The sequence below is a fragment of the Amblyomma maculatum genome, chromosome 1 (assembly GCF_055883805.1).
Source record: "Amblyomma maculatum isolate TAMU_Amacu chromosome 1, ASM5588380v1, whole genome shotgun sequence".
Lineage (NCBI taxonomy): Eukaryota > Metazoa > Arthropoda > Arachnida > Ixodida > Ixodidae > Amblyomma > Amblyomma maculatum.
This window is the reverse complement of record NC_139344.1, coordinates 268,979,851-269,004,548: the sequence shown is the minus strand read 5'-3', so window position 1 is coordinate 269,004,548 and position 24,698 is coordinate 268,979,851. Positions and strand designations below refer to the sequence as shown.

Here is a 24,698-nt window from a genome sequence, read left to right as displayed (position 1 = left end):
CAAAGTGCAGTGCATGATCGGGCAGGGGAAAGTTCTAGACTGGATTAAAAATTTTGTTTCTATCCGTTCTCAATTTGTTATGTTTGAAAGTATGTCTTCCATCCCAGCCTCGGCGGCCGCTTTTCGATGGAGGTGAAAAGCAAGACGCCCGTGTGCTGTGCGATGTTAGTGCACGTTAAAGAACCCCAGGTGGTCGAAATTTCCGGAGACCTCCATTATGGTATCTCTCATAGCCTGAGTCGCTTTGGGACGTTAAACCCCACAAGACAAACCAAAATATGCCTTCCAGAATAAATGCGGTCACTTTGGAAGTTCCGCAATGATCTGTCCTTAGCCCGCTACTATTTCTAATCTCTATTAACGACATCACCGCTCAAATTTACTGTAACGTCAAGCTATTCACAGACGATTGCGTTATCTACCGAAATATAAAAAATCGTTAAGACCACATTGCGCTTTTCCAGACGTTTGACGCAGTGGTGCACTGGTGCGAGAGATGGCAGATGACTATTAATACTAAAAAAATCTTTGTGTGTGACAATAACCAGAAAAAAAGAACCATCATGTTTCCCTTACACCATTCGTGGCGTTTCTCTTATTAAAGTACCCCAGCATAAATATCTCGGTGTCACACTAACCGCTGACTTCCCATGGGACGCACACATTGACAATATAACATCGGCAGCATTACGTGAACTGTTCTTTTTGAGAATATGCATCCGACTTGCACCAGCATCTACTAAGCTCTTAGCGTATAAAACATTCATACGACCAAATTTTAGAGTACGCCCACGCTATTTGCTTTCTACACTCAACAACTAATATAGCAGAACTAGAAAAATACAAAGAAATGCACTGCGGTTTATCCATAACAAATATAGGCGTACTGACTCCCCAACTTCCCTTGCAGGCATCTCATTTCTTGAGTCACTCTCAATAAGAGCAAAGCACGCGCGTTTAAAATTTTGGTATCAACTTTTGCATAACAATTATGACATCAATTTGTCAAAATACATTTATCCATCACGCCGCCGGGGTGGCGTAGTGGTTACGGCGCTAGACTACTGTTCCTAAGAATGCGAGATCGAATTCTGGCCTCGGCGGCCGCTTTTCGATAGGGTGCTGTGCTGTGCTGTGTCATGTGCTGTGCGATGTCAGTGCACGTTAAAGAACTCCAGGTGGTCGAAATTTCTGGAGTCTTCGACTACGGCGTCTCTCGTAGCCTGAGTCCCTTTGGGACACTAAACCCAACAAACCAAATAAACCAAACATTTACCCATCACAATCTCTACATGCACGTCACAAACATGCTCCCACATAACTGAATATTCCTGTCACACAGATGCATTTAAGCATTCATTTTTTCCTGCCGCTATCCGAGAATGGAACAAACTAGATTCTTCCATCGCCCATGCGCCGACTTTAACAGCATTCGCTACAAACATCGAAGCCATTATTTCTGCAAAGCAACGCCCTCAGTGATCCCTAAGGGAATCTGATTATTTATATTACTTTTCATTTTCCCTTACTTGTTGTATTAAAATGTTCGTAAGCCCTTGTGTAGTCTCAGTTGTCCGCATAGGTTACAGTATCAATTCTTTAGTACTGATCGTGTTATTGTCATATGCTCACCTGACCAGGTTTTGCGCGCCTTGGCGCCTGTTTGTTACCTGCATGTTGTTCACTGCTAGCACTGTTTGATTATTTATTATTTAAAACATCTTCAAGAGCCGCTTGTACAGTGTCTTTTTCTTCTGAGTTAGGCATCTCAAATACTTGCATTATCGGATTTATTTAGCCACGTGTTATTGCAGCAATGTGCATTTTCCTTGTGTTTTGTGTTTAATGGAAATGTTCTGCATGCCCACCTGTTTGGGTCTCACAAGGGACCTGCTATATTGGAAATAAATAAATAAAGTAGACATATTCGCCTACCACTTCCAGTATTTCGCTACCTAATGTAAACTGCTGTTCCTTCCCGCGGCTGTTGAACATCACCTTAGTCTTCTGCATATTGATTATCAAGCCTACCTTTCTGCTATTTCTGTACAAGTCATCAATTATTATTTGCAGTTCATTGCCCGAGTTACTCAGCAAAGCAATGTCATCAGCGAATCGCAGATTACTGACGTATTCTCCATCTACCCATATCTCTAACTGCTCTCATTCCAAGTCTCTGTGGACTTCCTCTAAGCAAGCTGTGAATAGTACTGGGGAGATCGTGCCTCCTTGCCTAACACCTTTATTTTTTATTTTCTTTGTAGTCGCTTGCAACGCTGCACGCCAGCGCGGTGTTTGGGATTGACTGCAATGTAGTGTCATCTTGGAAAGCCCCTGTATTCTGCCTCAGTAGAACCGAGTAGGGACCTAGACAATACAGGCAGCGGGGCCAGCCAATCTAGGGCTGGACCTTGGAGCGTGCTTATAGTTACAGATGGTGCACGTTCTGCGCAAATTCGTGTGCAACCTGTGGGCGGGCATCGCGTTTCTGGTTGAGCCTCTGATGAAGACAGCTTCGGCGCTGCGTGTTACAAGCGAGGTGTGATGCACTGGTGGAACACGGGTCTGTAGAGATATTTGTGGGAAGCAGGGAGGGAGGGGCGCTTAACCTCGCATTTAAGGGTACGACGCGACCGTGATAACGGCTCTGTCTGCCCCTTACCGATCCTCTGCCAATTCAACCAAGTCTTGTGGTCCCGTAACGTCACATAACGATCTGCAGTGAACTAGAATATACAGTGCAGCGAAGGGAAGGCGTTTTCCATGAGGCGCCTGTCTTCGCAAATAGCAAACGAAGCGACGGATCTGCTATCGGCTATTCTTGAACGCTTGTACACGTGTTGCTATGGCGTTTCTGAGTTCGTCTGCAAACAGAATCGGCAACTTGTGTTGCGCCGCGTTTCATAAAACAAGATATTTCTTTTTGGATGCGCAGCTATATGGTGCTTCCACAGCATTTTGAGTGCCGAACGGAAATTGCTTAAGCGCTATAGTAATCCACAGATTTCTATTGACTCTTCGATCGCGCTTTTTTGAAATCAGCCCGAAACAGGTGACAATTTTTTTTTTTTTTTTTTTGGGGGGGGGGGGGGGGGAGTGGGGAGGGGGCGGGAGTCAACTGCTAATCAGTGCTTGCATGCAGCCATGTATAACCTACCAGCCACCACATACCAGAGCCATGTCCGTGATTTTCCGCTCAACACCGGCGCCGGATTTTCTGAGGTTAGAAACTTGGGTTTAGAGGCGAGCTTGAAAAGTTTTCCGCATGTACCCAAGCCGTGTGCATCCGGTGGAAGGACGCGCGGCGGAAAACATTTCGGTCCGTTCGCGTGCTCCGTTTTACTTTTGGTGCACTTGTACACTTGCCACAAAAGCATTCTGCATTCTTTCATCTGTCAACATACGGCATAATGCATGCGGTTCCATTCTGCGCGGCCAGATTGCCTCATTAGGGGTAGTTTTTTTTTTCTTTTCGGCACGCTCTTAGCTTTATTTCTGACACAGTCTAGAGGTATACTTAGCGGCCTTTAGTGCAGGTTTTTCATTTCTCCATCGGCGCAGTTCGGCACTAAATGGTGCTTCATTTATCGAGATGCAGCTAAATATTTAGAGCAGAAGATTAGCCTTTGACACACGCTTTCATCGTTATCGTATGACCGCTCGTATAAAGCATATAGTATAAAGTGGGCCAGTTGCGATGCAGGCGGCACGATTAGTGTCCGCGATGCAGGAAAGCCTTTGACGACGCCAGTGACGAGCCACAGTATACGCAGTTTTGGAGTAAAGCGCAGAATTAAAAAAAAAAAATAAAGCTGGGCGGGGATCACGCTTTGACGGGCCCCCATCGAGCTCTCGCGTGCCCGGTCGGCGGTTGTGCCGAGAGCAAGGAGCTCGCTGAAAGATGAGCATGCTGGACGTGCACTTGGCCGTGTTGTGAGCCGCTAAGGCAGCAGTCGTTATATCTCCCGTAGATGCATGGGGTGCTTCTCTCTTTGCGCCAGTGCATAGAACGCTCCTTGACGGCATCGACCTAAGGGCACCAGCTGGCGAACTCACAGCGTACCACGTCCCTCGTGGGAGCAAAGAGGAAGAGAGGCGGCTATGCGAAAACAGGACTCCACGCGACGGAGAGTGCACGCGATGTCACGTTTTCTCGAGCAACCCTGCATTGAATTTCGATGGCGCACTAACCACGTATGCTTGTAGTGCCGGACTGCTCGCAGACGAAAAAAAAAAAAAGAACTGTTGAAGGAGCACCCTCTCCTCCTTCCTGGTGCTTTTCTTTGTATCTTGCATCAGTTTCGGGCGCTTTGAACCCATCGGGGCTTTGCGACGTGTTAAGAAATGCCACGAAAGGTAGAGGGCACAATACGATTGCCGGTAACATCTGACACTCGACGGGAGCGGATTAGAAACTGAGCACAGCCAAAGCCAAACACGTTTTTGTCCTGCCCGGCCCTTTCCTCGTGTCGGATAGACACTTGTTTTTCAAGACAAAGTGTGACCGTGTATTTTTATTTTATTGCGAAAGCAATACTACTCTAGGTTTCGAGCCTTCAGCGTAGCGCGGCGGTAGCCACGTACGTCTTACCCACGTGACGCTGTGACGTCACACCCCACGTGACACTATGGTGAGAGCTGGGCTACCAACTCAAGCGGTCGGCGTAGCGCGGCGGTAGCCACGACTTACCTACGTGACGCTGTGACGTCACACCCCACGTGACACAAAAGCGAGAGATGTGGGCTCCCAACTCAAGCGGTCGGCGTGGCGCGGTTGAAGCCGCGGCTCAGTTGGCAGGAGCTGCCAACTTGGGTCTCTCGTTTCACATGGGACGGTTATGTCAGAATCAGCTTGCTAGGACCCTGGCATTCACGTTACCCCTATAGGCCACTAAGGCACGCTCATAAAGCGGGGCTTTATATGTGGGCTGAGGAAGAAGAAAAAGAGAAGAACGCTCGGTCACCCGCAGCTAATGCTTTCGCTCAATATTTGGTTCAGCAGCGTTGAACTCTTGTAATTTTTTTGTTTCTTACTTTGGAGCAAACAGTGAACGTTCCGAAATTAAAAACAATTGTGAAGGCATGACACTTACGCCTTGAAAACACCCGCTGTGTTGTTTGCATGTTGCCTCAAAGATGTCGGCTGGACGCGGTACTGTCTTGGAAGCAGATGATGATGATGACGATGAACAATTTTTATTGATACAAGTGAGAGAATAGAGCCTATATGGCCCCGTTGAAATAGGTGACATCCCTAGTCCGGGACGTTATTGGTCGAGGCCGCTGCCTTTGCTCGTAGGTCCAAAGTTCGTTGATTATCTAATCTGAAGCAGTTTAGCAGTGCCGCCTCCCAGGCCTCTCAGGTAGAATAGGGGACGGGGGTGAGGTTTGCGTTTCCTTGATACTCGCATACCATGTAAAATGTGCCTGCCAATTTCCCACAGTACCTGCAGCGTCCGTCTACTTCCGGGTCAAAAAAGTGCATTATGATTGGGCATACGAGCGTGTTGGTCTGTAACCGGCGTACTGTGCGCTCTTATGTTCTACTGTGGCCGTGGGCCGAGAGAGGATACCTCCGATGGTCCTCACCGAAATAGTCCCCGATTTCGCGGACAGGAACGGCGCTCTCTACTTCAGCAGGGCTAGGCTTCCGGAAAATGTGCATCGGGCGGCTGCATCAGCAGCCTCGTTTCGTCTAAGACCCTGGTGTGCAGGAGTCCAAATGGCTCGTTTTGAGATGGGATCCGAGTCCCGTATGCAGCATCGAAGGATCTTGCTGGCCAAAGGGGAGATTTGCCAAATAGCTACAACAGGCTCGTTTGGAGTCTGTGATGATACTTCTCGGCGTTGGATTACCCACTGTCGGAACAACAGCTACCTCATCAGCCTGACTGGTGTTGGGTGGCCGGAAGGAAGAACCATCCACCTGCACTCCCTGATGCATGACAACCGCCGTATAAAACCGCCTGTTACATCAGCATAGTGCACGCCGTGTTGGGAACCTAACCGCTTTTTATGCACTCGAGCTCGGGCCTGGCGTCTACCCTCGTGAATTTCTTTGTCCATATTTCGTGGGAGCGGAGAGAGACAGAGTTTGTGTCTCCAAAGCTCCAGGATGCGCGCCGTGCAGTCATGTTGGATGTGTAGGCGACGTAGCAGGTGGCGTCCGGGCGCGTCTGCATTAGCCTTGTGTAGTTCCGAGTAGGAGTTCAACTCCTCCAAACTGGAAATGCGTTGCTTGGAAGTGCTTATGGGGAAATTCAAAGCCCTTTTAGTCAATGTCTGCAGGATTGCGTCTATCCGATTTTCATCGTGCTTTGTTGTGCGCAGGTAGGTACAGAGTTGAGGCTTCGGCTCGTCACAAAGGCATGGGCCAACCTATGCGTTCTTGTCCCTTGTCCACCCCGTCGTCCTCTTATTGGAAACATAATTCATCCCACCCATCGGCTCACTGCCTTTTCGTAGTCGCTCCAAGGTTGTCGCGTTCTTGCAGTTGTTAGTAATGAACAGCCATAAAATTCGAATTTCGGGGACCTCTTTGATGGGGCCTTTAGGGAGGGAGAGGCATATGGAGGTCCGATCTTTCGGATTTGCATTAATGCGTAATAGTTCCGATTTATTCCGTGACATTGCAGCCCGCACTCCGCTCCGTATTCTTAGGTGATAGAGGCCACCTGCTGGAATCGCTCCTTTATTTCACCTAAATTCCTAAATTGCCTTGGTTGGTCCAGATCGTAATATAATCCGTGTAAAGAGCGGGATGTATTCCCTCGACCTGTTCCAGTTTTCGAGGAAGATGCATCATAGCAATGTTGAAGTAGGGTAGGGATGAGACTAACCCGTGAGGAGTGCCCTTTGTGCCCATAGTGTAGGGGCCGTGCTCCTCGTCATCAGTTTTGAGTATGGTCCGGCGATTGGACAGGAAGTCTTTGACATATGCAAATGCTGTCAGTCCACTGTTATTGGAATTGAAATTTTCAAGAATTTTGTCATGTCTAATATTATCAAATGCCCATTTAAAGGTCCAAAGCTAGAATGACCCTGTCACTCTTTTTCATCGATGTTGGCTGAATAATTTTCTTGTCGACTCGAAGGAGAATGTCCTGCGCAGACATGTGCTGCCGAAAGCCCAACATGTTGTTTTTCCTCTAGGTAGTCGGCAAATCGATCCCTTACCTTGGCTAATATATATTTACCGACTCATGATGTGAGCGATATGGGACGTAAGTAGTCGGTGTCTGCTGAGTTTCCAGATTTGCAAATAAATGTTACTATAGAGTCCGTTTTCCAGTCCTCGGGGAGCGGGAATCGATGTACTTCCCCAGGCGAGACCGAAAGGACGTCGATGCTGTGCGGCGCGGCCATTTTGCGAACACGCAGACGTTAGGCGATGTTAGGCCATGTTGCTAGGCTCTGAACCTCCGGATAGCTTTCACACAAAAAGAGGTGGATGCTCTTTAGAGCGCGCAGAAGCAAAGAGAAATGGACAAGTAAGACTGCGCTCCTATAAATGTATTCGTGATTGGGCGAAATGTCTCAGAAGATGCCGCAATATACAGATGAGCGTTTGTGCAAAGCTGTGTTTGCATATCCAACGACTCCGCCTACTTATCATGTCCCTGGCTTCCCTACTTTATTAACCGCCAACTCACGCTCAGTCAACTTCCTGTGAACAGCCAGCTTGCTATGCTTTGGATGCAAATAATACTGCCCTTTTTCAGGAAAAAAACCGAACCATGCATAGTATCCGACTCGTCCACCGACAATGACGTAGTTAGTAAAATGGAGATAGCATCACCGTTTACCGAATTTGCGTTATTGGCTGCTGTCGAAGATTGATTGAAAACACGTTTATTCCACACTTTTTTTTTTGCACTGAAGGCGCTACAGTGAAAGGTGCTGTCGAAGAAGCGATTTCTAAAACTGCGCCTAGACATGACGGTGTTCCTTACGAGGCCTTCAAGAATTTAGGAGACGCAATTGACAGCCTGTTGGATGTCGTAAATAAGGAGGCAAATAGAAGAAATTCCAGTCGGCTGGAAACACTCGGTCGTGGTCCAAATACCAAAGGCTGGGAAACCTCCTACAAGCCTATATATTTTTGCTGCCTATCTCGGTAACACTAGAAGTTTGCACGATTTATGAAAAGATGATAGCCATTCGCCTGTCATGATGCTTGGGAAGACAGAAAAAATACCATGCTTGACAAATTGGCTTCCGTACAAACCTTGGCACAGAAAATGAGTCGGCTGTACTGGCCGAAGTCGTCATACAGGTTTCGCCTCATAGCCACCATGTACGCTCCGTGGTGACTACCGACGTGACGAAGGCTTACGGCAATGTGTTATACAACAATATCCTTAAGAACATGGAAATTAGGGGCATACCGCTACAGGAAATGCAAGCGGTAGATAATCTGCTTAAGGACAGGACATTTTCTGTCTGGGTAAACGGGCAACTGGTCGGCCATTACACCTCAAATAGAGGCACGTCACAGGGATCAGCTTTTAAGAACGTTGGTTTTCTATATCGCTCTCATTCAATGGAGATGCAAATTACCTGAAATACCAGAGGTGCATTTCATTATTTACGCAGCCGATGTCACAATTTGGTCTGCTCATAAACACCTTCAGACATAGAATTGTTATTGGCAGACATTAAAAATACTAGATGAGCACGTCCAGTTGCAGGTCTGGATCTGTAACCCCATAGTCCAGCTACATTCATGCTGTAAACAAGAATGACAGGAAACAATTGGAAACGAAAAGAGCCACGCTGAAAATTGTAAGTCATGCATTACAAGAAGTGGACGAGTAAGGAGCCCACCACCTGGATATTTATAAATCTGGCAAACGAACTCGATGGTTCCACATGCTGAAAAAAAGTAGCCGCTGCTTCCTTAGCATGATAAAAAGTATTTCATCCAGGGGAGGAGAAGCCCGAGCGGAGATGGTAAGACGTCTTGTACTTACAATTGGTGCTACATGCCTGTAGGGTACTATCATAATGATCATAATCATCTTCTTCAACCGAGCTGTACTCAATGCAAGGAGAAGACCTCTCCAATATTCCTGAAATTGACATGTTCCTGTGATAGCTGCGTCCACTTGACCCTCGGAAGCTTCCTAACCTCATCCCCACACCTAGTTTTCTGCCGCCCTCTGACGCTTTCCTTTTGATGGAATCCAATTCATTACCCGTGGCCGGTTATCTATTCTTCGCACTGCCTGTATCCATTTCTTCTTGATTTAGACTAGAATGTCAACAACTGAAATTATTTCGCTGACCCGCTCTGTACGCTTTCTACGTATTACGTTACACCTACCATTTTCCGTTGTCCTGAACTTAAGTAGAGCCCTTTTCTTTAGGCTTCACGTTTCAGCCACGTGGGTGAGTACCGGAAAGGAACTATACCAGGGTACTATACTAGGCCCATTTCCAAAGGCTGATGAGGCAGCAGTGGGGGGAGTTGTGAATAATAAATATGAAAACAACGTGCATAATCGCGGCTTAACCAAAACTTACCCCCATCCCTATTCCCCAAGAATTTTTTTCAGCTGAGCGCTCTGACAGAACTAACTGAACGGCGAGAGACAGCAAGAAATCTGAAGCTAAAGTACGTTGTGCTCATAGCATCCTTGTATAATGCAGGGACAGCGCAAACACCAACAATGGTTGACTCCCCGCCTTAGCAATTCACCACTATTACGATGAACAAGACGACTAAGCTTCGTCGCAAAGTGAAACTGGCATCTCGAGCTATTGTTAGTGTACTTCCGGGAACCTGTATTGCATACAGAACGAGTCTATTGTAGAAACTCGCGCTAGAATTGCCTGCAGTTGCTAGTTCGACACACAGAGAGCTAGGCGTACATGATGAATATACCTGAACGCCCGCACCCGCTTGTGATGGAAATTTATGCGATCCGCAATGTTATGAAAGCCACAAAAAACAGATTCTATAACAGAAATCCACATCTATACCGACTAGTTAGCCGCCATAAGCAAGTGAATGGAGTGAAATGACTGTGTGTAACCCAAGAGATCCATGCAGTCAACAAGAAAACAAAGACACGCATCGATGTACGCTGGACATAATACAATGCTCAGAATGCTCAGCAAAGAAAAGCTGACATCTTTACACACCAAGTTACAAACAATAATAGATCTCCCAGGAGGCTCCTTTCTAATTCTCGCTCCTTTGTTCCCATCTTAGCATCCTTTTAAGGACAAGTGCACGTGCCCCCAGTCCATAGTGCACTTTCCTCTCCCTCGTAATTTAACGAGATTGGAGAAGGTATCCCTTAGAAGGATAAGGGCGGAGGCGGCCCTTACCCCGTCAGTCACGTGCCGGTCAAGAAGGTACGGGACCCACCACCTGCCCGAAGTGTTCCACACCGGCTGCAGAGGTAGATGTTCACCACCTGTTGTGGACTTGTGCAAGGTCGAGGGCGTCAAGGACACATATTCTAGAGGAAATGGGACTAAAGGTGAGAGGGAAGAGAATTTCTCCAAGTGGATGACCGAGAACAAGAAGATCAGGAGTCCTCTTTTTACCATTTTCTTTTTTCGGCTTCAACTGAGAAGTCGAACTACGACTTAGCTGCTTTTCAGCTGCTACAAAGACTGAGAGGCCGCGGTTTCATTATCGAGTAGCGCGCTTAGCGGACCGACTTCTGCGAGTAAGTGGAAGCTTTTACAGCTTGCCTGCACCGTATCGCCCGTAAGAGCTTCGTGAGCCACTAGACGTTATACCAAGCCTTTCAGGGAAGCACGCCAGTAACATTTGGAAAGTAGACGTCTTAATGTAAAACGCCTAGACTTGCAGCACTGCAGTACCATTGTTGGTGGATACCGAGAAAAACGTGAATGATGTTGACTAGGTGGCTAATTAACTAACTTCTCATAATTAACTTTCGAACAATTACATTTACGCACCTAGTTGCTATCAGGTTTGCAGCTGACGATAAGTAATAATACCTTCAATTTTTAGGATTTTGAAAGCGCAAATAATTCCTCCCGCTGGGGCTAAACAAATTTGGGCATCTCTTGCGCAATTGGCATGCAGCACGCCTCCGGAGAGCGCTTGGCGATCTCCACCAAACTCGTCGCGCTGCGAAGTATGCGCCGTGGGCCTTTTTTCTGTCCCGCGTCTGTGTACACCACTTCTCGCACTGGCAGCCAAGGCGTGGTCACGGAAGGTCACATGACACGTTCGTCAGGGGTGGTGGTGCTGGCGAAAACATTTATTGATTATGAAGCCTTAAGAATTACATCCTCGAGCCATAGTGGGAAGAGTAATTGCATTTCACACGTTCTGAAAATTGATATTGCTATTATTTGTGAACTGCTACAAATTCTTAATTGCAACTAGGCGCGTATCTGTAAAAGTTAAAAATCGTTTTCAGAAGTTAGCTAGCTGCGTAGAGTCAACATGATTAATCTAATTTATGATATCTGATAACTTTGGTGTATACTAGACTTCAATCATTGTCCTTTTAAGGTGAAAGCATTAGATCTCTATGTTTCAAGGTCACGTTGTGAGGTACTAGAAAAACGGGGCGCGCCGGCAAATGGAATTAATAGCGCAGGAGCAGCCAGGGGTCTGAGAAGAGGCTACTGAGCTTAGCCGGAGAGTTGAGGGATATGTCAGCGGCGGCGCCGGAGGGCGTGGAAGGAAAGGGCAACATCATTGCTGGGGTTGAGAGGGGGGATGGAAAATATCAGCGGTGACGCCCGTAAAATAATCTGGAAATAGCTGCAGCACGCTCGACCGCCTTGTATACGTCGCCGCGTGAGCGGAGAGCTTCATTCCATATCACTGTGGGTGACGGCGAAGCAGGCCCTATTCGCGATTCCAGCAGTCCATGCGGCACCTGGCTGCAACGCGCCAAAGAGGTCCAGTAGCAGACGCCGCTTGCTCGCGCTATGGAAACCCGCTAGCAAAGCGCTCGTAGCACCGCGAAAATGGGGAAAAAAAAAGGGGGGGGGGGGAAAAAGGGGGAAAAAAAAACGGCAAACCGATTCTGCAGCCGTTCCGCAGCGCGTTTCAGCACAGTGGCACATCGCTTCATGCATTTCCTTCGAGCTCCAGCGATCGGCGCCAGAGAGTTGACGCATTTCCAATCTCCCCGGAACGCATTGAAAGTGCCGTCGACAATTTATATATAGTCTCATCAGTTTTTGTCGTATGATTGCTTTCCTGGTATCAACTGCCTTCTACTAACTTTCCTAAAAGACGGAACACTTATGGATAAGTACGACTCAACAACAATACGTACTACGCAGCTCGACTTCTCGCGTCACGTACAAAATTCGATTGGCGTACGTATAAACAATTCCTCCAATGCGCGTAAGGGAGCACTCTACGACGATCGGCTTAATTCTTCGCTGCGTCAAGCAGGCAGACGTCTCGAGATCTTCAGGCCACGCAGCGCGTGACACTGCCCTCGATCTTGTACCGCGCATGTTACGAGAATTGGGTCCGTTGTGTGATCGCGCTCGCCTATGCGGCCGCTCAATTTTCGCGTTGCAGCTTATCACCCTTGAATAAGATCCCAGAATCGGTATAGTTTTTTTCGGCGACAGGTCTTTGACAACCGCGCGGTGAACCGATCAGGCCGGCGGCCTTTTTTTTTTATTTTAATATATTCTCAAATAAAGCTGTAATTCGCCGGCGACAAAGCTCGCTTGCAGGGCGCTCATTTGGTGAAGGGCGTGCATGCGTATCACACCTCGCCAATTATCGAGCAGCAGTGGTCAAAAGTCCTGAAGCCAAAGGATTTTCGTCTCAGCCGCAAAGTGAACCCGTCAGGCCATCATTAAAGGCCGAAAGGCATTTAAAATGCCTTGAAATGATTTATTACCACAGCCAGAAACTTTCTGATAACATTTCATGGCAATTCATTCTTTAATGACACCGTGACGGCTTCATATTGCGGCCGAGACAAAATTCATTTGGCTTCAGGACTTCTGGCCACGACTGTACATAACACGTCAGATCCAAAATTAGCTTAATTACTATATTAATAAAATAATTAAGGGGCAGTTCAATTAACTAAAAAATATACCGAAATCAAAGCTTATCTATGCCAGTGCTTAAGATGAAACTTAGATGAGCTCGTCTTTTAAACTCAAGTTCTTGATGGCCCTGCACACGTGCCTTTTATCCGTCTTGCCCTAATCAGGTTTAGTTCTATTATATTTCATACATGTGATATATGCTGAAGTAAAAGTAGAGTAAACATTGAACAGTAAGAAAAGGATATCAGTAAAACAAATAAATGATTTTACAGATATATCCAAACATCACCTTGTCAACTGCAGCATAAATTACCCCTGTGAATAAGGGAAAGTGAATGCAGATTGGCCGTACAGAACTGATGCACACAACCTTCATTACATATACGTAAAGTGTGCTTTCTTGAACACCCGACGAATAATTGCAAGGAGTTATTTGTGGCTGCTCTAACGGTCGAGACTCATAAGACAACGGTCAAGTGGAGCTTGATAGGATGAGGCCCATCAGCTATACGAGAAAGCCAATGCACTAATATGTTTTTCGCGTTTGATGACACACTATTAAATGTGATGGCTTTCTGCACAGCAGCTAACATTTAATTTATTCCACAGCGTTTTGAGAACGTTTTTCTACATGCGCAGTGCATGAGAGTACTGTAAATGAGCATAAGAACTCACTACATCATCATCATCATCATCATCATCATCAGCCAGATTATACCCACTGCAGGGCGAAGGCCTCTCCCATATTTCTCCACTTAACCCGGTTCTGTGCTAGCTGCATCCACTTCACCCCTGCGAACATCTTAACCTCATCCGTCCACCTAACTTTCTGCCGTCCCTGCTACGCTTTCCTTCCCTTGGAATCCAGTTTGTTACCCTTAGCGACCATCGGTTATCCTCTCTTCGCACTACATGTCCTGCCCATGTCCATTTCTTCTTCTTAATTTCTACTACAATGTCGGTAACTTGAGTTATTTCTCTGACCCACTCTGCACGCTTTCTATCTCTTAATGTTACCCCTACCATTTTTCGTTCCATAGCCCTCTGGGTTGTCCTCAACTTAAGTAGAACTCTCTTGGTTAGCCTCCACGTTTCAGCCCCATAGGTGAGTACAGGTAAGATGCAACTGTTGTATACTTTCCTCTTGAGCGATACCGGTAAGCTGCTAGTCATAATCTGCGAGTGCTTGCCAAATGCGCTCCATCCCAATCTTATTCTTTTTGGGTTTTCCTTTTCATGATCCGGATCTGCGGTTACTACCTGTCCTAAGTAGGCATGTTCACTTACTGCTTCCAGTGCTTCGCTACTAAACGTAAACTGCTGTTCCTTCCCGAGGCTTTTGAACATTACCTTAGTCTTCTGCATATTGATTTTCAATCCTACCTTTCTACTTTTCCTGTCTATGTCACGAATCATTCTTTGCTGTTTTGCACTACATAACCGTTTTGCACTATTTTGCACTATTTGCACTACATACCCGGGTTAGAATAAGTGGAAGATGTACAATCGTGAGCAAAAGTGGTATACAACACTCAGACAGTGACAGAGCTCGGGAAAACTGCACCGAGATGCCATCTAGCGAAACGTATAAGGGACAGCGACACCTGCACATGCATGTGGATAAAATGAGGCACCGCTACTATTGTTTTGACCTTAGACAGCTGCTGCTAGATAATGTTGGGATGCAGTTTTATCGAGCTGCACCACCGTCTGAGTGTTGTATACCACTTTTGCTCACGACTGTACATACAGAATCAAAGAAAACAAAATAAGGGTTGCAATGAACATTCAATTCAATCTTTATTCAGCATTTTTTACAGAACAATGCAGGGAGCGGGGACAAAAATATGCTCTGCGGTAAGCTTGACTCAGTTTGCAGTTGACTCGGCCTCAGTCCTGCCGACTCTTTTAGATGGCGTTCAGACAAGTTGTGTCACCTACCTACCATTCAAGTGCTCCATAATTGAATTTAATTTACCAGTTCATGGGCACGGCACCGAGAGATAAGAAACCGGAATAATGTGATGCTTGTCTTGTGTATCGCAACTCGGTGTTTTTATCTGTAGCTATTTTGTATGAAAATAATACGAAATTTTCTTTTGGCGTTCAAGCAATCAAGCAATCGTGGCTAGATTACAGAGGTTTACTTTTAAGATTCGAGCAAGCAATAGATAAATGTCTGATCAGAATTTTTCATGAACTGTGTTTGCACAGACTGCAGATGCATAGTTTGTAAAAATTGATAAAGCATCAAAGTTTATTTCTTAGTCATGCAATACAGCACCATGCTTCTACAAGGTAAAGAGCAGCCTTTTCCTCGAATTATAAGATGTTCTAGTCTTTAGGAGTGTTATTTGGATACACCAGGTGTTTGAGAAGCAAGCCTTGTTGCCTGGTAAAGATGGTATGTGAAATAATTGCAGTGAAGCAATCGCTTTGATATCTGAGCCACTCAAGAAAATACTCAGTGTCATAGACTCGACTGTTTTCCTGTCGCCCTCTGCGCCGCATGTTCCACACACAGGCATCCGGCGATCCTCTCGCTGCTTTCTTCAGAAGCTCTTTAGCCTTGGAAGCTTAAGCGAAATAGGTTGATGTGGACGGCAGGCCTTTTCAGCTGCATGGTTAAAAAACCCAATCAAAACAATGAAAAATACTAACAGTAAATGAAAGAGCACTATGGTTCATATCAATTGTATAAACATAAAGTTACAGTGAAGAAAGCCTCTGCAAAAAGCGTACAAATATAATAACTTCACAAGGAAGTTAGCAACTGAAATTGAAGAAAAGAATGATGCAATTACTTTACCAAAGATACGTAATATCTTAAGAAACGTGTTTAAAACAACACATTAGAAATAACAATCATATGCTGTTCCACAGTCTAGTAAAAAAGGTCTACGACACTAAAGAAAGGGCAAGTGGCTCTACTTGTACCATGCACGAGTTAGTAACCCCGAAAATTTGCAGAAGCATATTCTTCCTCAAACAGAATTTTTTTTCTCTCCTGAAATATCTTCCTAGTGGTACTTTGCAGTCTATAGAGAACAGGTTATATATCATGTAACCAGAAAAAGTTTCAAACTCAGAAGCTGGTTCCAAAAACAATAAAATATAGAACTCTCTTGCCACCCATCCTACACCAGCGGTGCCATGCTCCCTTACTTGAAACCAGGCCAGTTCAAAAGTAATGGGTGAGATACCACGTAAGACATGTTATGTTCCAAATAATTTAGGCACACTGATTTAGGCATCCGAATGATAAAGGCACACATATCCAGGGCGTGTGCCTTGCCACAACTGGTAACTACTGTGTAGAGTGCACAGTATAGGAGCCAAAGGTGCCATAATAACTCCACTTTCACTTCAGTTAAATCACTTTGCTGGTGCAAGCATCAAAAGAGCAAGACGAAATTGAGACTGACGAACCATGCAGGATCAAGGTTTACTTTTTTGTATTCCTGTTTAGCAATTTGCTCAGTGCCTTTTTTTTTATTTCTTTGTTTAACCCTCTGACTGGTTTGGAAGTACCTCGTCGAAAGGTAGACACAAGGTAGACGGGCGAGTAGCGTGTGTATACGACTTCTCGGCCACAGAGTGCCTGCGGGAGCGACAATTCCCGAGGACCTCGCTAGAGAACGAGTTTATGGTATTCGATAGCGTAGACGTAGATACACACGCGAAAGAGGCGACGCAGCACGCAGGCTTTTCAAAGGCATCGCTTATCACGCTCGCACTATCGAGGAAAGCAAATGCATACAAGCACGACACGTACAGTCAGCGTAGCGACATACTACGTAAACGCAAGACACCTGCGTGCTGAAATCGACACCGAGCAATGCAAGCGGCACCATCAATCACGAATGAATTGTTGCATTATAGTGAAATGCGCTGTTAATTTACACGCACTATCGTGCACAAGGCAAATCTCATCAAAAGCCACAATTTTGTTTTTTAAATAACCGTGATGACCCTTCGCCCCACGAATGGCTTCATACTAACCTCGGAAACACAAAAATACTGTAGACTTAAAAAAAAAAAAAAAAGGTTTTACAGCTGATCGCTATCAACCAGCGGCAACAAGCGCGACGACCGGATGCTCGCACGATGAGTGCGGCGCGGCGCCTTTCCATTCACGCGAATAATAGCGAAATCGTTGAAGTCCTTTCTTGTAGCAATATGTAAACACACTGCAGTGCCAACGTGTTTCCGTCTCTCAGAAGCATCGGCGACAAACACGTCGCTTTTCTCCACGGTAGATTTCGTAAACACATTCGTCAGCTGATCACCGATTTCTAGAGGATCTTCAGCGACGCCGGCGCCTGAACTTCGGTCTGATGGTCCCTGGTACACTTGGAGCATGTGAGAATGAAGAGTGAACCGTCACAAACGCGACCACTTTTCACAAAGCACTACAAATGTCATCACAAACAAGGAACTATAATACATTTTCGAAGGAACGAGTTACGCGGGAACCTCAATATTGCCGCCATCTTGCCCAGTGTGGATGGCTGGATGGATGGATGGAATATAGGAGCGTCCCATTTGAAACGGGGTGGTAGCAGTTGCTATAATGCATGTTTATTCCCCCTACATCCTAATTATTGCTTTAGATCAGTTAACTACATTATCATTCTATTTATGGAATTTTTGTTTCTACATTAGTAACATCATGTTACTTTTCTGCTTTGAAGCCACTAATCTTCCACTCGTTTTTTGCTAGCTTCCACCGCAAGTTCATTCACCTGCCCACTGGTATCTCTAAACCTCAGAGCCTCAGGAAGATTGACTGCGCCTGCATCGACTGCGAATAGTCGCAGGCGGGGACGACCGAGAAAGCACGCCACGGCGGAAGAAGCTAGAACAGCTCGAAATGTCGCTCGTCGTAGCTGCCTTCGGTAAATGGACGTGGAAGATATGTGCAGTGGCGATTGAACTGTGTACCGAGAGTTCATGTCAAAAAATGTAAATAAAAGGTGCAAAAAGTGTAACGAAACGTCCAAATAGGTTTTCGCCTTTCCATTTTTAGAACGTTCTAAGCAACTGCCGTAGTTTTTCTTCTAAAAAGATATGTTTTTAAAATTAAGGGAGCCTGCGATATGCAACAAGTTATTTCACGATATGGAAGATTTAAACACTTCGTCTTCCTGTCATATTTTGAAGGCTCTGCTGCCCGCACGAACGAGGTCATTGCTGAATTACAGAAACCTCTCTGCATGCCGTCTTTGCATGCCTGACCACTTTGCATCACGTCTGAACATCCTGACATCGGCTACAACTACGTAGTTGCAATCAAAGTCTTGTCCCGGTTATATATTGATTTCTCCCCAAGTCACTTCCAAATATAATTGTGATCTTCCCATGTTTTTCTCGCGCACTGGTAAAACGTGCCAATGCTTTTCATTTGTGCTGATTCAAGCTGGCTCTTTCTAGGCCGCCTTCATGTATGCGACACCCTTAATTCCGTATAGGAGGCCGGGGTGAGACATCATTCTGAGAATTTTTTTGTGTGTGTCCCTTTTTCTGATACACGCGGAGGCCTTGCGTTACAGGGACCTAGAATAGCGGCTGGCTTACGTAAGTTCTTGATGCGTGCTTGTCGAACGGCGTACGAGCGTCCCTTGGAGTATACGTATTAATCGCCATGCCAGAACAGCGGTGCGTGCAGAATGTTTTTTTTTTTTTTTATATAAATTGTCGGCAGCGACGTCGGTCCCGAAAGCGCCTTCAGACGCGGTTTTCCTCGTTCTTTTTTCTCTCGGCATTCGCTTTCTCAGTGCTCTTCAGCGCCCCCTCGGCTGAGCCACCGATGAAGAAATATGAGCGGCACTCATCTGCGGCCTGCGCCGCGCTGTCCCGGCTCGAAGCGTCGGCCTCTAATAGAAATCGGAAATGAAGACTCTTCTTCGCACTCTCTTCGTTTGCGGCGGTGGAAGATTCCGAAAGGGGCGGTGAATTTGAGCCGCGCGCTCGCGGCACGAACAGGATCGATTCGGCGCGCATAGATAGCGGAAATATGCGCGCCTGGCGATTGCGAACGCCTCGAATTCACCTCCTTACTTTTTGCTCTCCATCGTCCACCAGCGACGGCAGCCGAGGCGCTGGTTCTGTTCGGTTTGCTCTACTCATGCGCTGTCAGAAGCGCCTAAAGGGAAGAGGGGGTGGGCAGTTTCTGTCATCCAACGCACGCGTGTTCGCGCGCGTGCTTCGAGCGTACTCTGAAGACGTGTTCGTGGATATGCTCTGCGTCTCCGCCGGTTGTCTCCTGGTGCGCCAGTGCTCGAGACGGCCGCCATTCCTGCCTCGTTCTCTTTTCCCATTAGCTTAGCGCGTGGACGAAAAGAGGCGAAAACGTTTTTGGCAGTTCGCTCGAACGGCTCTTCGGGAGTGGCGCGCCTGGGCGCGTGGCTGGAATTAAAACTTCCTTCTGCTCGAGCGTCGGCAATTAGGAGAGCGGCGCCGTTTAATTTACGAGAGTGCACGCGGCGTCAAGCCCGAGGGATGTAGCTGGGAGCCGTGCGGAAAACAGCGAGAGAGGGCCGCCGAGGCGCATCATTGGGAAGCTGCAGCGACGCAGCCCTCGAGCGGGCGAATGTGTGGCACAGAGGTCCGCATCGTCAAGTTTTATGCGAAAGGACACCTGGGTCAAAGGAGGCCGGACAATTGAAACGACAGGTGTGCGTAAACTGAGAACGCGTGGCCAGCGCTCGCGCACAAAAATTTATACACTTGTTAGAGAGAGGCGGAGACGAACAAGCGGCAGCAGTCACATGCGCAAAGTGTAGCACGGATGCCCACCCAACAGTGAAGCACTTCTTATCAGACTCCTACGATTACCACGAAGTGGGAAAAAGCCTAATACCGCTGTCACACGGGCATTTTGAAGGCCGTCGAACCGATTGTCTATCGACTCGAAGGCCTTCGAACGCTGCCACTCTGACGTTTTCAATAGGCATTGAGTCGATAGTCTATCGAGTTAACGGAACAACTCAGAACTCTGTCGAGATCTCGAAGGCCTTCGAGCGTCGTGCAAGGTTGCTAGCGTTGACCCGAGGAACGCTACGCACACTCTCGTGCACAACGCGTTTACGATACAAAAGCATAAATGAGCGTTATTATTTCATATCTTTAGTTTACGCGGTAAAATATTAGTGTGCGTAATAATTAAAAAATAGCATCGCTGTTTATTAAGGCGCATTATTTTTGCACTCTCTACCGCTGTAACCTGCGCCGCCGAAGGAAGCAAACACAATGAACAACACAGCCGTATGAACGTCAACGCATTAAAAAAAAATTAAAAAAATTCTTTTAACAACAATTAACCAAAAACCTGCAGTTACTAAAGAAAGGTAACAGTCTTATATTATTTTGAATATACAGACAGATTTTAGTTTTTTAAGCAAAACCGAAAGCAACGATACTGGCGCCACAAAAGTTTGGCGCCATACACCAGAACTATTTCAACAGCCTTTGAATTTTGCCGTGTAGCAGCGGCACAACTCCTTCGAGTTCAATCGCGATTGAAAATCTCGAAGGCTGTCGACTCAATCGCCTTTGAGAATGACCGTGTGACAGGGGTATAAGAACACATCACCACACGCCATAACGTAGTCACTACTCCCAAGTGACGACGCTCGGGCATCACCAGCGCTGCTGTCGCTGTGGGAGCTAGCTCGCGAGGCATGGCCGTAAAATGTAATCTCTCTGCCCTCGCTTTCCTTCTCCCACAAATAGGCCTTCGTGGTATGCCTACTTGCATCAATCAATCAATCAATCAATCAATCAATCAATCAATCAATCAATCAATCAATCAATCAATCAATCAATCAATCAATCAATCAATGCCCCTTACATGACTCTGAATGGCACAGAATATCGCGAAATGGCCCATACACCCTACTTAAAACTCAAGTGCCTTCCAGAAGCTTCTAACAATACGCTAAACCGCCACAGGCGCGTTGAATGCATGTAACGCGACGTCACATAGGCCACTATTTCCGCTAATAAAGTCCCAGGCCACATGCTTCCTTCAGTCAGTGGCTCAGCTATATCTAGTGCTCTGTATACTGGCATTTTGATTCAAGGTAAACTGGTAAAGAGAGACGCTTCGGTAGCCCGGCGATAATAAATATGTTTCACTTCCGCGCAGTCTTCCTTTGGTTTGACGCGACCGAAGAAAAACACTTATCGTGTAAGGACACGGCGTGTCGAATGCTGAAGCACCAACAGCCCTCTTGGACGCACCACAGGGCCTGTTCCCTGCGATCTTCGGCAAACACGGCGCGGAAGCCGACTGCCAAGAGGCGGCCGGAAAAACAGTGGCGCTTCTTCGCTATCGCCGCTGGAGGGCGATCACAGGGCGAGCGTTATTGCGCTGCTGCGATGACAACGGGAACGAGCAGCCATCGAGGCGGTTCTCGGCGGGCCGTTATCTGGGGAGCCTCGGGACAAAGGCGACCCGGGGCGACCGTTTTGGCGGCCGCACTTTCGCCCCGTTGATAGCCGCGCACGTCTTTTCAAGCAGCTGACCACAATGGGCTGCCATAAATGCGCCCCCGCGTCCTCAGACCCTTGTCTTATGGATCCATAATGGCCGGCTGCAGATTGAGCCGCCGCGGCGCGCCCTTATCAGGTCCTGCTCGCCCAGGACTCGCGGGGGCTGGACGACAGAGGCTAACCTTGAAAAGGAGAGGTGAAACGCGCGCAATCATAAATGGCATGTCCCACTCAGCGAACCTATGCGCTGTTGTGAAGTTTTTTCTCCAGTGCTGGCCAGAGGCAGACGAATAACTAAAGTAGCACGAAATATTTAATATTTCAAATATCAGAACTTCATACCGATAGTATCAGAGTAGACCTTTGCGGCACTGTGCCCATGCTTGTGCACGTGTCTTTTCAGAAATCTGCTCGAAGCGTCTAGCCGTATTTCCGCAGGGTCAGGGATGCCAGCCACATTTGAAACCCGTTGCTGCACAAAATGGTACAGACATCTCGTATCGCTTCTCCAAAGCAAGAAATAGAGGTGGGCGTCACAGGTTCCACGCCACTCCTAGGAAGTGCTGTCTAGTGCTGTCATTTTTCTTCTCTCGCGGTAAATGTTTTACTTAGTGACGCTGAAGCAGATTCTTTGTTGAGGGAACACCTTTGTATGACAAAGAAAATAATTATTGGGCGATTTCTTCTTTTTTTTTAGGCTGGAATTCCGTGAACGTGGGAGTGTGCGGCGTGCATGAATTCCTGAAGTTTCGGAGCCATTTATGTTAGGTGACATAGAGGGTTTCAAGTATACACTGACAAAATTTCTGGATATTACCGACAGTAGAATATAATGCGTTTAAGAAGGGGCTTTATTCTCTTCAGATGTTAATTTTGTCTAATTACCCATCCGTAACTGCGGCATTCGAAATTAAGCGCCTCCAAGATTTGACGCCCTCAAGCACAGTGAACGTGAATAGTGAACATGTAATGTCACTTGTAGCCACACAGGCAGTAGGGGCGCACATTTCGTATTCCCCATCCATGTTAAATAAACATTATTCTTATTCTTATGTATTTCTTTTCCGCGTATCTTCACAAGACCGATAATCTAAAGGGTTTTTTTTTCTTTTTTAAATCTACCCATCTCTTTCTTTATCCTACCCATGACACACTTTATCTCAAGCAAAAAACGTAAACTACATTCATTTATGCACGCCAATGTTATATTTGCTTTCTAGTTTTTTGTGTAATCTTATTTTTAGTGCTTTAATGTCTGGCATCACAATTCGCAGGGGTCCTTGGCATCGTTCATTATCATCATCGAGTTCATGCCACTCGCAATAGGCACGCGTTTTGCTCCTAGTAACGCGACCTGTTACATCGGTCTTGGTCCAGCCTCAAAGCGCGTATTGGCCAAGCGATCTACGCCAGACGCGCCGCTGCCGCAGTGTTAATAGAGAAAATCGCCTATCAGGGTCACATTTGTAGCCTTGTAACGCCCGCTGCAAAATTTTAAATAAAATCCTTCTTTCGCGGCTATACTATTTGGAGGACGAGCTCCAATGTAATTACAACATACGCCTTAAAATGAAAATATAAAAAGATAATTATCATATTTAGTTAATTAGCGAACTAATTAAAGACTTCTGTGTCTTACCTGGTGTCCGCCGTATCATTCAGTATAGTGCCAGAGCTAAAATTAGTTTTGAAGTCGGTTGCACTTATTTAAACATTTTGGACGGTCTAAAATGAAACACCAGATATATATATATATATATATATATATATATATATATATATATATATATATATATATATATATATATATATATATATATATATATATATATATATATATATATATATATATATATATATATATATATATATATATATATGTGTGAAGGAAAGAAGCCAACAGTCGGCGAGGCCAAAGAAAGCGTTGGGGATGGTACTTTGTCTTTTTTTTTTTTAATGTTTACTTGGATAATCACAGAAATTAGTAGTGTAATCTGTTTAGGGGAAAGATAATTAAACACAAAGTAGAAGAAAAAACAACGTGCCGATGGTGGGAGCCGAACCCACGACCTCCGAATATCGCGTCCGGTGCTCTGCCAACTGAGCTACATCGGCCGCTGTCCCCCCTGCTACTTGCTTGGGTATTTATGTTGTCTGTATACGAACCTTGAGAGTGTTCACCACCACCCAACGCTTTCTTTGGCCTCGCCGACTGTTGGCTTCTTTCCTTCATGTATTATAACGAGCACCCTCATTTCCCCTTAATTGATCTATATATATATATATATATATATATATATATATATATATATATATATATATATATATATATATATAAACATAACAACTAGAAGTGGGTCCAGGAGGCTGGGCTCGCAGCTCGGGGTTAAGCCGCATTTAATCTCGTTGGCTTTTGATAAATATCGCTCCACGCATACAAACTGATGTCTTCCTCTTATGTAATTGCCTATTAAACCAGCTGCAATATCTTTGATTTCATAGCAAAACAGCTTTTTCAGCATTGTAATATGATTTTTCCGATCGAACGCTTCAGCGAAGTATAATTTAAAACACCCATTGCTAGCATTTCATTTCTAGTGTTGACTAGTATTGACTCATTTTGGTTTAACAAAGCCGCCGCTTATAATCCATGCAGGTCCAAAGCCTAACTGGGATGAATCAATTGTTGATACTTTTCATAGGCACTGGATGCGAGTTGCATGTCATTATCCTCGTTTTTGAGCGACTTCAAACGTGTGAAGTGAGCCGACTTTTCACGGTAATAGAAGAGACATCTGGGCGAGTTGGTATGGTGACATGATAGAAAAACAGCGCAACAGACGGGGACGGAGGCGAAGAACAAACAGGACGGGCGCTGAACTCACAACTGAAGTTTATTGAAAAAACACAGATATATAACCCAGCCAAGCAGCACCAAACCGCACATTAAACAAGAAAATCATGATGACACACACCACGTTCAAGAAACTCAACCTCATTATCTGTTAAAGCGATTGACGGTTCACTAACACATTTTTCACCCAATCTAATGATATGCCTGGCCTCAATGATTTCCCGGTTAATCTGTGCCGGATGGGCATCCAAAATAACTGTCTGTGTTAGAGAAGGATGGCAGCCGTCACATCCCTTACAGTGTACAACCAGATTAGATCCTCTAC

The 24,698-nt window shown here is 45.9% G+C and overlaps 1 long non-coding RNA gene across 1 annotated transcript in view; it reads left to right on the top strand.

Annotated features, from left to right (window-relative positions):
- The window catches only part of LOC146206502 (uncharacterized), a 254,334-nt gene extending 236,230 nt beyond the window's left edge, over positions 1–18,104 (top strand). Inside the window, exon 3 of the long non-coding RNA XR_014704447.1 lies at positions 17,747–18,104. This is a non-coding gene — a long non-coding RNA (uncharacterized LOC146206502). The remainder of the gene's footprint in view (positions 1–17,746) is intronic.
- The last annotated feature ends 6,594 nt before the right edge of the window (positions 18,105–24,698 follow it).